This window comes from Stomoxys calcitrans, chromosome 5 (genome assembly GCF_963082655.1).
Source record: "Stomoxys calcitrans chromosome 5, idStoCalc2.1, whole genome shotgun sequence".
NCBI lineage: Eukaryota > Metazoa > Arthropoda > Insecta > Diptera > Muscidae > Stomoxys > Stomoxys calcitrans.
This window is the reverse complement of record NC_081556.1, coordinates 120,010,489-120,026,860: the sequence shown is the minus strand read 5'-3', so window position 1 is coordinate 120,026,860 and position 16,372 is coordinate 120,010,489. Positions and strand designations below refer to the sequence as shown.

At 33.9% G+C, this 16,372-nt stretch overlaps 2 protein-coding genes across 16 annotated transcripts in view; one reads left to right on the top strand and one right to left on the bottom strand.

Annotated features, from left to right (window-relative positions):
• LOC106094039 (molybdopterin synthase catalytic subunit-like) overlaps positions 1–16,372 on the top strand; it is a 515,852-nt gene that overhangs the window by 143,640 nt on the left and 355,840 nt on the right. The gene's annotated exons all lie outside the window — the stretch shown is intronic.
• The window catches only part of LOC106089369 (ELKS/Rab6-interacting/CAST family member 1), a 289,868-nt gene that overhangs the window by 100,809 nt on the left and 172,687 nt on the right, over positions 1–16,372 (bottom strand). The window lies entirely within an intron of this gene.

Sequence of the window (16,372 nt, the reverse complement as noted above, 5' to 3'; positions counted from 1 at the left end):
TTTCATCTCCGACCCTATAAAGTTTATATATTTTTGGTTCTCGTAAAAATCTAAGATGACCTCGCCATGTCTATCCGTCTGTCTGTTGAAATCATGCTACAGTCTTTAAAAACGAAGTTATTGAATGTGAAACTTTGCACAGATTCTTTTTTGGCCCATAGGCTGGTTAAGTTTGAAAATGGGCTGTATCGGGCTATATTTTGATATAGCCCGCATATAGACCTATTTTTTGGTTTCGCCTGCTAAATTTCGAAAATGGGCTGTATCGGACTATATTTTGATATAGCCCCCCTATAGATCGACCTCCCGATTTAGAGTCGTAGGCTCATAAAAGCTGTATTTATAATCCGATTTGGCTACAAAATGGCACAATGATTTGTAGGGGATCTACATCTGTGCCAAATTAGATCCAAATCGGTCTGTATGTTTATATAGCCCCTATATAAACCGATCTTCCGATTTAAGGTCGTAGGCCCATTAAAGCCTCATTTATTGCCCGATTTTACTAAAATTTAGCACTATGACTTGTGTGATCCGATCTATATCAGTCTATTTCTTAATTTAGCCTCCACATAGACTGATCGACCGATTTAAGGTCTTATGCACATAAAAGTTGCATTTATTACCCGAGTGGGCAAATTGGTATTCATCTAAATATAGCTCCCATATAGACCCATCTTCCGATTTAGGGTCTCAGGCCAATAATTGCCGGATTTATTGCCCTTCGCCGTCCGTGTCGAGTATGGTTTAGAATTGACTATATTTGGGAATACCCCCCATATAGACCGATCGCGAGATTGTAGGTCTTTTATCCATAAATAGCGTATTTATTCCCAGATTTTGGTGAAATAAAGTTGAGTGAGCTATGTTATACCCCTACACATGATCCCCGAAAATGGTGCAGATCGGACCATGTCTGGATATAGCTGCTAAATGTATTGATTTCCCGATTTACAGTCTTGAACCGATGCAAAACTATTTCATTACCAGATTTTGCTGAAATTTTGGACAGTAAGTTGTAGCGAGTTTGATCTATATATCTGGCCACACATCTATATAGCTGCTGTTGTTTCAAAATTGAGTTTCAATCGATGGATTTTAACGAAATGTTGTTTATACATACTCGTGGTAGTGGTGGGTATCTATAATTCGGACCTGACAGTTATATTTTTAAATTAAAAAAAAAAAAAAATGACTATAAAAGCAAGCTCTGGCCATTAAGGCCTTAAGTTATTTATTATTATTTTTTTTTATTATTTTAAAGTTAAAATTTATTTTTTATACGTTTTATTTTTATTTTTTTTTAACATATTTATTATATTTTTAATAATAAATATATTTATTTTTTTAATTTTTTAATAATTTTTAAATTTTTTAATTTTTTTAAAATATTTTAACTTCTTTTTTAATATATTTTTTTATGATATGTTTATTTATTTTTATCGTTTTTTGTTTGTATTTCCTTGTTTGTAATTATATTTATACATCCTATTGTTTTTAATTTTCTTTTTTAAAAATTATGTATGCCATGCAATGGAATATTGTCCGTCAGCATACCGTTGTGTTGGTTCTCGGTTTCCATTACAAATTGAAAAACAAAAAAACACTTTTTAAGGGTTTTTTAAATTTGTTTCAACTATTATTATTTTTTCCTGTTTTTATTTTTTAATAATATAATTTATTTTTTATATAAATTTTATTTTTGCTTTTATACCCTTCACTATAGAATGGGAGTATATAAATTTCGTTATACCATTTGTCAGATATCGAAATATTGATGTAAGACCTAACAAAATAAAGCTTGACCGTGTCTACGCCTCAAATGTACCATCCGCTTAGTCCAACATACTCTTTCCAACATTTCGGCTGATATCTCACGAATAAATGCTTAAATGATTCAATGTTGTCTTCCAATGCGTCAATTGAAACCGGCTTGTCGGTATAGACATGAGCTTTACCAAAGCTCCACAAAAATAGTCTAAAGGCGTTAAATCGCACGATCTGGGCGGCCAATTGACCAGTCCCTAACGTTAAAAAAAAATTATTCACCGAACTCGCTTCGCAATAAGTCCACTGTTACGCGTGTTTTGTTGAATGTGGCACCATTTTGTGGAAACCACATGTTATGCAAGTCAATCTCTTTCATTTTGGGCAAAAAAAGTTTGATATCATCTCACGGTAGCGCTCACCATTCACAGTTACGTTACGATTTGAAGAAGTACGGTCTAATGATGCCAACAGCCCAAAAACCGCTCCAAACTGTGACTTTTCTGGATGCATTGGTAGCTTTTGCAATGCTTTTGACCGATCTTCACTCCAAAATCGACAATTGAGCCAAAAATGAGCTTCGTCCATAAAATGGAAGAAGCGCGCATTTAACTTTCTTAACAGAGCACGCATTTTGATAATAAAATTTGCAAGTGTTGTTCGTTTGTAAGACGAATAATGGTGAATTTATAGACCAAACTGAAGAAGTTTGACAGTGAAACAAAACACGAAACATGCGTGAGCTGTTTAAACCAGTGTTGCCAAAAAGATATTAGCAAAAAAAAAAAAATCTACCTTTATTTATCCCTGATTCTCTTGATATTTTGAGTTGATTTAGCAATGTCCGTCCGTCTGTATGTCTGTACTCAAAGGAGTTAAGCTAGGCGCTTGAATTGTCGTCGATTGGGATTATAAATGGGCCAAATCGCTCTTTGTTTTGATATAGCTGCCATGCAAACCGATCTTCCGATTTTAGTTTTTGAGTCTCTAGAGAACGCAGTTCTCTTCCGATTATATCGAAATTTTGAGCGTAGCGTTTTATTATGACTGCCAACAACTGTGCCAGATATGAATCAAACTTCTGACTGACTTCTTGGGCCTCTAAAGGACGCATTTCTTATCCGATTTTACTGAAATTTTGCTCATGGTTTTTTGCTTCGACTTCCAACAACTGTTCCAGATATAGTCCAAATTGGTTCATAAGCTAATAAAGCTCCTATATTAACCGATATCCCTTTTTAAATTCTTGAGCCTCTGAAGGCGCAATTCTTTTTTGGCGACATTTTGCACTTGGCGTTTTGTTATGACTTCCACAAACTGTGCCACATTTTGTTCCAATTGATCCATAACCTGATATAGCTTCCACATAAACCGATCTCTTGATTAACTAACTCTAGACGACGCAGTTTTTATCCGATTTGGCTGAAATTGTGCATGTGTTGTTTTGCTTCGACTTCCAACAACTGTGCCACATTTAGATCTAGTTTGTCCATAACCCAATATAGCTCCCATATATACCGATCTCCCGTTTTGACTTCTCATGCCTCTAAAGAGCGCAATTTTTATCCGATTTGGCTGAAATTTTACATAATAAACTATGCTGTTACTTCCAATATGCATACAAAATGTGGATCTGACATAGCACCCATATAAACCTATATCTTGCTTTGACGCCTCAAGTACCTCAATTCCTCAATTCTTATCAATAGCCCATTTTAACTTGGTTTCTATTTTGTAAATTATTTTTGTGGTATTTAATTTTTAATTTAATTAATTTTTTTATTTTTTGATTTCATTCTTGTATATTATTTTTTTGTTGTATTTGTTTTTATGTTTTTTTGTTTTTGCTGTTATTTATTTATTTTCTTTTTTTATTTAAAATTTTTTATTTTTTTTTATTTAAAATTTTTTATTTTTAAATTCTGTTTTTGTTTCATATATGTTTTTTAAGTTTTTTTTGTTTATTTTTTACATTTAACTCTTTTTTAACTTTTTTAATTTTATTTTAATATTTTTCTATTTTTTTAATTTTTATATATTATTTTTTTACTTCTTTCTATTTTTTATATTTTTTGTACTTATTTTTAGTGTATTTATCAATGAGTTTTAAATATATTTTTTATATATATTTATATATCTGATTATGATTTTATTTTTATTTTTTTTTAATTTTTGTTTTTTATTTAATTTTGTTTTTTTTTTTAATTTTGTTTTTTTTTTTTTTAATTTTTAATTTTGTTTTTTTTTTTTATTTTTTATTTTTAATTTTGTTAATTTTTTGATTTTAAATTTTTATTCTTCAAATTTATTATGAAGTTTTTTTTTTTTTTAATTTTTTAATTTGGATTTTTTTATTGTTATATTTACACAAAAATATGTTTTCGCCCCAAAGTTCGAATATTTCCAATACAAACTATTTTTTTGAATTTGCAAAAAAATAAATTTCCAAGCGTACAAGGAACTATAACCCACAACACATCGTCATTAAAGATTTCGTGTTTGATTTGGGTCTTTCTTCAGTGCCAAAGAAAATTCCCTACTGGAGTTTAAATTGCCACAGCTATCCAATTTTTGTAGCTGTGATTCATTTTCGTATATCAATATCCTATGCCCAATTTGGCGAATCTTCAATATGTGGTGTTGCAGTAATGTACTTTTTGTTAAATATTGAAAAGCGTTTCATATACCATTATCTTAGAATTTTGTTTCTTACTATAAGAAATCTGATTTTTGAATCTGGTTTCATTCTTAACTTGCCTTCAACGTTTGTTTGTTCTACAAATAATTTTTTTAATTTATTTGTAGGCATTTTTATTTCTATATTTATAACTGTTTTTAAACATTGCCAAACTTCTCTTTTTTTGATTGGATTTTTTCTTACTTTTAATTGCTTTGCTGTGTGTGTTTTTTGCTGTGCTGAATTTTACTGTCACCCACGATTTTCATTTTCTTTTTTTTTCGTGTTGTTGGTGTTTATTTAAAATCTTGTTATGAGATATATTTTCTGCTTTTGTTCTAACACACTGAAGAGGTGTGTGTACAGATGCTACTACAAGTCTATTTACTTAGAGTGTTGACACACTTAACTTGTCTAAAATCTGTCAGAAAAGAGAGACTGTCAAAAACGAACATTGTCCTTGACCTACTACACAGGGCACATGAGTGTATGTATCAACAAACATTGGAACACATGTGTGTGTTTACGCATGTACCGCTTTGTGAGTTTTCTGAGTGCAAAGAAGCTATCAAAGATTATTCTAAATTCATTAGCATTTCTCTGCTGGAAAGATTTCAAAAAGCAAACTTTGCCCAAATCTGTTGTGATCCCTTAAATGGCTCATGGGGTAAGGAGAACCAAGCGCTTAGCAGTGAAAATCTCTAGGCCAGCTTTGCCACACATGACCACTTGATAGTCACACAAATGACATTTAAATATTCAATTCGCCTGTGATCCCTGTACAGATTTAAATGATTATATGTTGATTTTTTGCTCGAGTGTTTTTTAAGACAAACACTGGGAGCTGATGATGTTGTTGTTAGAGCAGTAAAAAGCCAGCATAAGAAGAGGAAGAAGAAAAAGGCTTTTTATGTATGTTAATGTTAGCATATTACACAGGGAACGTGTACAAGTAGGGGCTGTTTTCGTCTTGGGCCATTCTCCTCCTCATCATCATCATCAGTGTAGTCGTCGTTGTAGTAGTCCTCACTGTTGCTGTATTCGTTTTGTATCGTTGCTTTCCATTCGTTTTTGTTTGTGGGTAATGAATGTAGTGTGTTGGTGTTGGCTGGCGGTCGTTGATTGTCCTCGTCGTCGTTGTCGTTGTCGTCGTCATCATTGTGTTGTATGTTCTTCTTGTCATTGCTTTTGTTGTTCTTTAGTCAATGAGAGCCGGTGCTGCTGTTATTGCTCTCGCTCTCATTGTATACAAGTCTGTAAGTTTTCTATGTTGGTTGCGCGCGTGTGTGTGTGAATGTGTGTGTTTGTATAATACATGTTGTTTTTGTTATTGACATTATGTAGCCACCATGGTACACGTTCGTTGAATTCGTTCTTATTTTCAAAGTCTATTTTTAGGGATAAAACAATGTGTGTGCTTGTGAGTCTGACTCGTGTGTGTGCATTCGTTTCGTTAGTGGTGTAGAACGAGTAGAGTGTTTTTAGCCTTACTCGTCACCATCATAAACGACTAAGACCCTAATGGTATATGTTGCCCGAGTTTAGATGGCTATAAGCCTAAAGCCCCGTTTCCCTCCTTTACTCTGCCATACTAACCGTATACATGCTTTTACAAATATTTTTGTACTCTTTAATTTTTCCACAGGGCTTTTGTATGTAGGCGTCTATGTTGCAAATAATAACATGTGGGAGGCAAGGGGGATCTTGGGAGTGTTGTTGTTGGAAAGGTGGTGGGTTGAGTCTGCTCTTCAAATGTGTGTGTGTTTGTGTATATGGGGACTTTGCATGTTTTGTTGAAGGTTGTTAAGTGTCAATGCGTGCTTTTTGTTTTTTGGGACAATTCATGGGATCAAATTGTGTGTTTTTTTCTCATACTGTTAACGAATAACTTGTCCTAAGCATACATGGTCATGCATGCGTGTATGTGTTGTATATATGTGTAAAAAAAAAATAAACTCATTCATATATTGTAACAAAGTCTAAGGCGTCTGCAATTGCAGTTATATGTTGCCAACGAAAATATCCCTCCTTCTCTAACCACTGAGTTGAGTCTTGTGCGTGTGTTACATTATTATTTTGCCATGCTTAGGATTTTCTCTATGCGTGTTAATGCTGTCTGTTTGCTTTGTTTTTGCTTGTTGCCTTGCAAGAATTGCCAACGACACTGAACAAAATGAAATTTGAACACAAAATGTTTGAGATTTTATTATTTTAAAGAAATTGTCTGCAATTGTAGGACCATGTAATGTCAATCTGGAACCCTTGTTTGTCCTGACAACTTAAGCGGATCTATCTATGTGCTTCTTTCTGTTTGTACGTATGTTGTGCCATTTGTGTGTCAATTCGTTCGTCTGTTCTTATGTCTATATTTCGATAGCGGTAGAATGAATATACCTTTTAGCTTGAAATGTTGCATAGATTATTCTTCTTGATGAAGGTCGTTGGGTATTGCATAGAGGCCGCATCGGATCATTCCGAAACAGTTTCTTTCCCCTTTTCAGTCCTACGATTTTTCTTCCTCAAATATTTTTTTCTTTAACACCAAAATAGCTGACAGGGTAATTGCGAAATCTCGAAAATATTTTTCCTTCTTTTATTTTTTTCTCTGTATTTAATTTTTTTTTTCTTCTGTGTAGCCTTATATGACCATGTGCTGCAGCATATCTTCGTGCTAAATTTTTTCTCTCTCCCCTCTGCGGTTTGTTAAGTCCTTAAGGTAATTTAAGCCTGGCAATGTCTAACCCTGTACATTTGTTTTTAGTTATTTTTCAAGTTGAGACAACTCTAGCGAGAAGAAGAACAAAAAACAACAGGAGAAAGATATAATAAAACATAATCCATGAAATATTAAAGTAACATTCTTCTCATATTTCATAAGCTCCTGGTCCTGCATAAATTTAAAATTTTCAAAATACTGCAGTCCTGGGTAAGGAGAAACATCCTTGAGCCCAGTTCTTTTGTGTTGTCTTGTCACTTCCTATAGAGATAACCTACCACACAGGGAATCGTGTTCAAGTTGAGTTTGGATTAGGTCTAAGAAAATGTTGATAAATTTTACATATGAGTACATGCCTCAAACTGCTAATAAAATTATATTTCAGCGCAAGCACACATTTTTAATATACATCAACACACACACACATATGATTAGTGTATAGCCATTCTCTGGAAAAATTAGTAAAGTTAATTAATAGAGAATTGAATTGAGTTCGAATTAGATTAGGAATTTTAAACGACTTGTAGGACTAAAACAGGACCACTACGAATTTCTGCTGGAGTAGAGTAAAATTTTGGTAAGTTAAAATATCTGGCAGAAGACGAAGGCTCTGGTACAACTTTTCCTCATTTGCTCTTGAAATCTTAGATTCTGTCTAGGTCTCCACTATTTTATTTCTCCTTACAACAGTTGCTTTCATAATTTTCGGAAATATCATGCCTATACGCATGATATTTAGATTTTCATAAGAAGTGATTATCAGTTTTAGTGTTTCGACATGTGGTGTGCTGTATACTCTAAGCACATGCATATTGAAAAATATACGCTTTCCGCATTTGGTTTTGTTTTTATTGATTTTTTCCCGCTGATAATAATGATGATGACAATGGCAACAAGAATGAAGGCGTCCAATAACGCCAACGTTGATGATTTTAATGCCTGCTTTTTGATGATGTCGTTTATTTTTATTGCCGTTTTCATCTTTCCCCACATAAACACACACTCACATACCCTAACACACTCGAACACATAACATATGGGCTTATTATGTGTCTTTCTGTTTTCAATTTCCGTTGGAAATAATGCCTCGATATTTAAGTAAATTTGGTGGGAGTGTATTTATGTGTTCGACTACACATGTGCTTATGCAGTTTATGAGGTCGTTGTTTGTTTTTGTTTTCATTTTGGTGGTAGGGAATTTGCAATAACGAGAGTATTTTGCATTACATGAAAATTTATATGCATCTAAGTGAAAAGGGGAGAGTTTGGCGAAATATTTAAAGCTTTAATTTCAGTATACGGAGGCAATTTAGTATATTTGGATTTCTTGGGCTAATGAACTGTAGGCCCGGCTGAAGGGCCTAAATATTAGAAAAAAAAATCTTCTACTTGGGCCCGTTTGTCGGGCCTACAGTTCATAGCCTTATTGTATTAAGTACCAAATTTAAATCCAAATGGAAATGACATATTAGATTTTAAAGCTAATTCTTGCAGCCGTGGACCAATATCTCGCCATGTATCAACATCGATTCTATTTTGCAGGAATATCCAATATGCCTTTTCCATTTGTATTAAAGTTTGATGCTACAAATTATAGGGCTATGAAAGGTAGGCCCGACAGACGGCAGGTTAGAGAGCAATACTAAGGTACTGATGACAGCATAAGCCTCTTAAGAAACTTATATCGATGACGTGTCTTCTGTGATCAAATCCATCTGTTGTCTGGCAATTTCTTTTCAGTAATCAATTAAATTCTTAATTTTCTGGCGATATTCATTCTTATGGTCATAGGCTCGACTCACTCCCCTTTGGAAGAAATAATGTGTTTTTTTTTTATTGTTTACCCAACACCGAAGATTGGGGGTATAGTCATTCCGTTTGCAACACATTAAAATATTAATTTTCGACCTTATAATGTATATATATATTCTTGGTCCTCGTAAATATAAAACATGCTGTAGCTACGTCCGTCCGTTTGTCTATCTGTCCGATGAAATCACGCTACAGTCTTTAAATATTAAGATATTGAGCTGAAACTTTGCACTCATCCTCTTTAAGTCCATAGGCAGGTTAAGTTTTAAAATGGGATATATCGTAAAGCTGGCAAAATATGGATGACACTACCGATCTTTTATTTTTTTGTGTCAATAGCGGTTGATATTTTTCCTATCGATACTATCGGCAATTTTTTTTTAAGCAAAATTGAACAAAAATGAGCGATCCGACGTTGAATGTAGCGTTTGAGATACATTGCGCCTATAGAGGGCGCAATTTTCATTCGATTGGACAATGAACTCTCTCACGACTTCCAACTTATTGATGGTGATTTTTTAAGAGCTATAGAAAAGTTTTCAAAAAAAATGCTCATAAACTTCAGAAAAATTTATGAAATCTTTATTGAAATCGGTCCATATAATTTAATTTTTGAAGATTATTTCATACAAATGTTGTATTGACTGTGACTGAGCCGCAAATGGACCATCCGCTTACTCCAATTTTAGCATACTCTTTCCAACATTTCGGCCGGTATCTCACAAATAAATGCTTCAATGTTGTCTTCCCAGCCTTTCTAGTTCCACAAAAATAGTCTCAAGGCGTTAAAACGTACGATCTAGGCGGCCAATTGACCGTCCCCGAACGTGAAATAAAATCTTCATCGAACTCGCCTCTCAATAAATGCGCGTGCGTTACGCGTTCTGTGTGGCATGTGTCACCGTCTTGTTGAAACCACATGTCATGAAAGTCGAGCTTTTGCATTTTGGGGCAATATCATCTCACGGTAGTGCTCACCATTCACAGTTACGTTTCGATTCGCATCATCTTTGAAGAAGTACGGTCCAATGATGCCACCAGCCCATAAACCGCACCAAACTATAACTTTTTCTGGATGCATTGGTAGCTCTTGCAATGCTTCTGGCTGATCTCCACTTCAAAATCGATAATGTTATCGCCAAGATACGAACTCACGTGTTCAGCGTCATAGGCGGACTTGCGAACCTTTGCGCTAAGATGGCCTCCGAGTGCATTATTACTTTTCATTTTTGTTTGAAATATAGGTGATGGAAATTTAACGATACTATCGATACTGCAAATGCAAATGCATTAGGTTCCCATCTCTACTATTTATATCGGACTATATCTTGATATAGCCCCCATATAGACCAATCTTCCGATTTAAAGTCATAGGCAATAAAAGCTGTATTTATAACCCGATTTGCCTGAAATATGGCACGATGATTTGTGTTAAGATCCTCGGACATCTGAGTCGAATACAGTCTAGATAGGTCTGTATCGTAACATAGCCTCCATATAGACCGATCTCCCGATTTAAGACCCTGAGGCCTTAAAAGCCACATTTATTGCCCAATGCTGCCGAAATGCGTCACAATGATTTTTATAAATCTCCTCGACATTCGTTCTGAATATTGTCTAAATCTGTATTTATCTTAATATAGGCCCCACATCACCCTTTATGGTGCAAAATTTTAGCCCAATCGACGATCTAGCCATGTCCGTCTGTCTGTCCGTTTGTCCGTTGAAATCATGCTACAGTCTTTAAAAATCGAGATACTGAACTGAAACTTTGCACAGGCAGGTTAACTTCGAAGATGGGCTATATTGGGCTCTATCTTGATATAGCCCCCATATATTTAAGGTCTTAAGCCCATTAAAGACTTATATATTATCCGATTTCGTTGAAATTTGGGACAGTGAGTTGCGTAAGGCCTCTCGACCTTGTTAAATACGACCCAGATCGGTCCAGATTTCGATTTAAATTCTTGCCTCATAATATGCGCATTTATTGTCCGTTTTCGCAGAAATTTGGTATAGCGAGTGGTGTTAGGCTGCTTTACATCTCTGTTTAATATGGCCCAGATCGGTCCAGATTTGGATGTAGCTGCCATATACACTGATCTCTCGATTTAAGATTTTAGACCCATAATAGGTGAATATATTTACCAAGTTTGCTAAAATTAGGCACAATGAGTTGCGTTAGGCTACTTGACATTTCTACCGAGTATGATTAAAATCTGTTTATATTTTGTTCACAACGTGCGTACAGACCGATCTCTCAATTTAAGGTCTTGGCTCATAATAAGCGCATTTATTGTTCGATTTCGCAGAAATTTGGTATAGCGAGTTAAGTTAGGATTCTTTACATCCCTGTTCAATACGAGCCTGATCGGTCCAGATTTGATGTAGCTGTCATATATACTGATCTCTCGATGTAAGATTTTTGGCCCATAAAAGGTGAATTTATTAACTGAATTTGCTGAAATAAGGCACAATGTGTTGCATTAGGACCTTCGACATTCATACCGAGTATGGTTATATATCGGAGATCGGGCTATCTTTGGATATAGCCGCCATATGTACCGATCTCCCGATTTAAGTTGTTGGGACAATAAAATCACGTTTATTACTTAATGATGCAGTGGGCTGTGGCTGGGCTGTGGGCTGTGTTAAGCTACTCGACATTCGTGTTCTATATGGTTCAGATAGGTCTATATTAAGATATAGCTGTCATATACAATTACCGATCTCCCGATTTAAGTTCTTAGGCCCATAATAGGTGCATTTTGTAACCGATGATTGTGGTTTAGTGAGTTGTGTAATACCAATAATCAAGAAGGCTATGTAGCCTTCTTGAATATAGTGGAGATTATATTATATTTTGATGAAGTTGATATGGGTTCAGAAATGATTTTCACTGTATAAGGACGAAAGGTTTTTGAAATATATATCCGAGGTGGAGGGTAAAATGCAAATTTTGCCCATGAGCATTCCACTAAGGAACAGGGGCAAACTTCTCACATATCAATGAGTGCAGTCCGATTCAATTTTAAGCTCAATGATACGGGGCCTCCTTTTTATAGCCGAGTCCCAAGGGCATGCTGCAGTGCGACACCTCTTTAGAGAGAAGTTTTACATGGCATAGTAACTCACAAATGTTGCCAGCATTAGGAGGGGAAAACCACCGCTGAAAATTTTTTTTGATGGTCTCCCCAGGATTCGAACCCAGGCGTATTATTTTTCTGTTTTATATATATAATTATTTTTGGTTTTTCTATTTTCTATTTTTTTTTGCTGTTATTGTTCATTTTTTTTTTAATTTTTACTATTTTTTATTTTCAAATTAACCTTTATATACAATGGCTTATATATACATACATGTGTCCTTCTTGTTTATAAACAGTTTCAAATTGAAATACTTAACGAAGTGTAAAATTTATGTTTCAAACAATTTAACACATCAACTCATACGAGTGAAAAAAAAAACACACACACAAGTATTTGGTCTAATTGCTGTTGCTAAAGTTACCTTGAACCTTTTTGCATTATTTATAGGCCGTTTAAATTTGTTCATTACCGAGTTGTTTTTAAAATTAAATGGCAATTGAAATAAATAAATTGTAAAAGCGCGACTAAGAAATATTTTCCAACAACATTTCGAAGAATCCACTCAAGGGCATAGTGAAATTGGGTCAGAGGTATTGTCATTAAATTGAAATGTTTCTATATTTTTTTGTTTTTTAACTAAAAGTTCATTTGAAATTATCAAAGTGTAGTTTAGAGGATATTTACCGCAAAAAGTGCAGAGAAGAAGAAAAGATAAAGTTACTTTGAAACAGTCTCCATACCTGATTGAGAACATCGATTCGTATAATTTATATTTAGATAATATTACTAATACGTTTAAATGAACGAAAGGAGGTTGAGTTTTCGTGCCACGCGTGAATCACGCGTCAGTCATGTGTTTCTTGAGTGAGATCCAAATCCTATCTCGTGAACATGCGTGACCGTGAGTGAATTAAACTTCTTCGTGCGCGGGCCTGAGTGAGTAAAATCATGCTCTCGACACTAACCACGAGACAAAAAAAAAAAACAAGAAGTCTTGATCCCAGATCGGTTTATATGGCATTTATATCAGGTTATGAACCGATTCGAACCTTTTTTGACACAGTTGTTGAAGGTAAGAATAAAATACGTCATGCAAAATTTCAGCTAAATCGTATAGAAATTGCGCCCTCTAGAGACTCAAGAAGTCAAGACCCAAGATCGGTTTATATGGCAGCTATATCAAAACATGGACCGATATGGCCTATTTATAATCCCAACCGACCTACAGTAATAAAAAGTATTTGTGCAAAATTTCAAGCGGCTAGCTTTACTCCTTCGAAAGTTAGCGTGCTTTCGACAGAAAGATGGACGGACGGACAGATCGACATAAAATGTCGAGACGATCAAGAATATATATACTTTATGGGGTCTTAGACGAATATTTCGAGTAGTTACAATCAGAATGACGAAAAATCCTATGGTGGAGGGTATGAAAAGAAACTTAACGAAAAACTGAAGTTTTCGCGTGCTCTCAAATCATACGGTATTTTAACATACGAATTTGTCTACAGATGCCAAAAAGGAAAAGAGTAAATCAGTGGTTATGCAGGGCTCATACACTTTATACATTAATATACGTACGTTCAAATGCTGTATGATCTGAGATGGATGCAAAAAAAAAATTTTAATCGCTTCATGGAAAAATATTTGTTTAACCGTGACTCGTGAGTGCCTCGTGATTGTCTCGTGAGTGTTTCGTGATATTCTCGTGAGTGCCTCGTGAGTCATGATTTTCACGCGAGTCGTGATTTTCTTGTGAGTCTTGCGTGAGTAAAATGTTTGCCTCGTGATCGAACGTAAACGTGAGTCGACATAAAAAAGTCGTGCGTGAGCGTGCCTGAGTAAAACTTTTTTCTCGTGCGCATACATGAGCGTGAGTGAAAAATCACTCGTGAGTCGAGTGTTTCTTGTGAGTTGTGCGTAAGTCAAATTTTTGTCTCGTGAGCGAGCGCGAACGTGAGGCGACATGAAAAAGTCGTGCGTGAATAACATTTTTTTCTCGTGAGCGTACGTGAGGGTCAGTGAAAAATCACTCAAGCGCATATCTCTAGTGCTATTCACCTTTAGATACAAAATCCTTCACTTCGACGAACTTTGACATCATCCTATAGACAAGAACCACGAAAGCACCAAACGCAATTTATTTTTGAATGAAAGTCATGGCCAACGTTGGTCTGGCTTGGGGCCTACAACAACAACAAATAAAATATGCTTTTTATGAGCTAAAAATTTGAAGTCGGGCCATCGCACAGTGGTACAAACGGGAAAAAACTGGAAAAAAGTCCACAACTTTTTATCTGTTTGTCTGAGTGGTGAGAAATGTTGTAGACATTTGAAGAGGAAGATATATGCTTTCAGGACAATGGCGTGGCTAGTATATATCTTTAATACAGCCCGAGATACAAGGTGTCAAAGTTGACCACTTTCCATTTCACCAAGAAGCTATAACTTTTGATGTACTGAATCGATTTCCATGATTTGGGACTGTGAAGAAAGAGGTATCGTATATCGTTTGCCTTGTTTTTTCAGCGCTTTCTTAATAACTCCCTCAGTTTATATGGTACATACTTAAAATTGTACCAGTGTATTTATGCAAAAATAAAAAAAAATTGTTTAAGCAGTGCTTTTTTCACCACGGAACATTTTTCGCCACACATTTAAAAAATAGACAAAATTTTCATGGAAAATTTGTCTTAAGACAAAATTTCATAGAAATTTTGTTTAAAGAAAAAATTTCATAGAAGTTTTGTCTTAAGAGAAAATTACTTAAAAAAATGTTCATGGAAAATTTGTCTTAAGAGAAAAATTCATAGAAATTTTGTTTAAAGAAAAAATTTCATAAAAGTTTTGTCTTAAGAAAAAATTTTTTAAAAATTTTATCTTAACAGAAAATTTCATGAAAATTTTTCCTTAACAGAAAATTTCATAGAAAATATGTCTTAAGAGAAAATTTGTCTTAAGAGACAAATTTAAAAAAATTTTTAATGGGAACTTCGTCTTTAGAGAAAATTTCATGCAAATTTTGTCTTTAAAGAAAATTTCGTGGAAATTTTCCTGTGATGCACATAATTTCATACCCAAGTTTTGGCGTTGGGGGACTTTTTGTCATTGCTGACAATTCTTGTGAAATGATAATCCCTTAGCCAGAAGTCTGGTGATTACTCCCGTTTATGAAGAACCTTCCTTTCGAGTTTCTTGCCTTGACAAAAACTCTTCACAGAAAATTTCACGAAAATTTTGTGCTTAGTGGAAATTTAGTCCTTAGTGAAAATATCATGACAATTTTGTTCTAACAGAAAATTTCATAGGAATTTTGTTCTAACAGAAAATTTCATAGGAATTTTGTCTTTAGAGAAAATTTCTTGAAAATTTTGTCCTTAGAGAAAATTTCATGGAAATTTTGTCTTTAGAGAAAATTTCATAGAAATTTTGTCTTTAGAGAAAATTTTATAGAAATTTTGTCTTTAGAGAAAATTTCATAGAAATTTTGTCTTTAAAGAAAATTTTATAGAAATTTTGTCTTTAGAGAAAATTTCATGGAAATTTTGTCTTTAGAGAAAATTTCATGGAAATTTTGTCTTTAGAGAAAATTTCATGGAAATTTTGTCTTTAGAGAAAATTTCATGGAAATTTTGTCTTTAGAGAAAATTTCATAGAAATTTTGTCTTTAGAGAAAATTTCATAAAAATTTTGTCTTTAGAGAAAATTTCATAGAAATTTTGTCTTTAGAGAAAATTTCATGGAAATTTTGTCTTTAGAGAAAATTTCATGGAAATTTTGTCTTTAGAGAAAATTTCATGGAAATTTTGTCTTTAGAGAAAATTTCATGGAAATTTTGTCTTTAGAGAAAATTTCATGGAAATTTTGTCTTTAGAGAAAATTTCATGGAAATTTTGTCTTTAGAGAAAATTTCATAGAAATTTTGTCTTTAGAGAAAATTTCACGGAAATTTTGTCTTTAGAGAAAATTTCACGGAAATTTTGTCTTTAGAGAACATTTCTTGGAAATTTTGTCGTTAGAGAACATTTCTTGGAATTTTTGTCTTAAGAGAAAATTTCTTGGAAATTTTGTCTTTAGAGGAAATTTCTTGGAAATTTTGTCTTTAGAGGAAATTTCTTGGAAATTTTGTCTTTAGAGAAAATTTCATAAAAGTCTGCCTTTAGAGAACATTTTATAAAAATGTTTTTGGATCAAACGATTTCATGCCACTTGTGTACTATGTAGCGTATAAGTAACATGTGTTCATTTATTGTTACTCATACAACCCCTGGGTACAATGTTTGTCACTTTTTAAAATGTTTATTAAATTA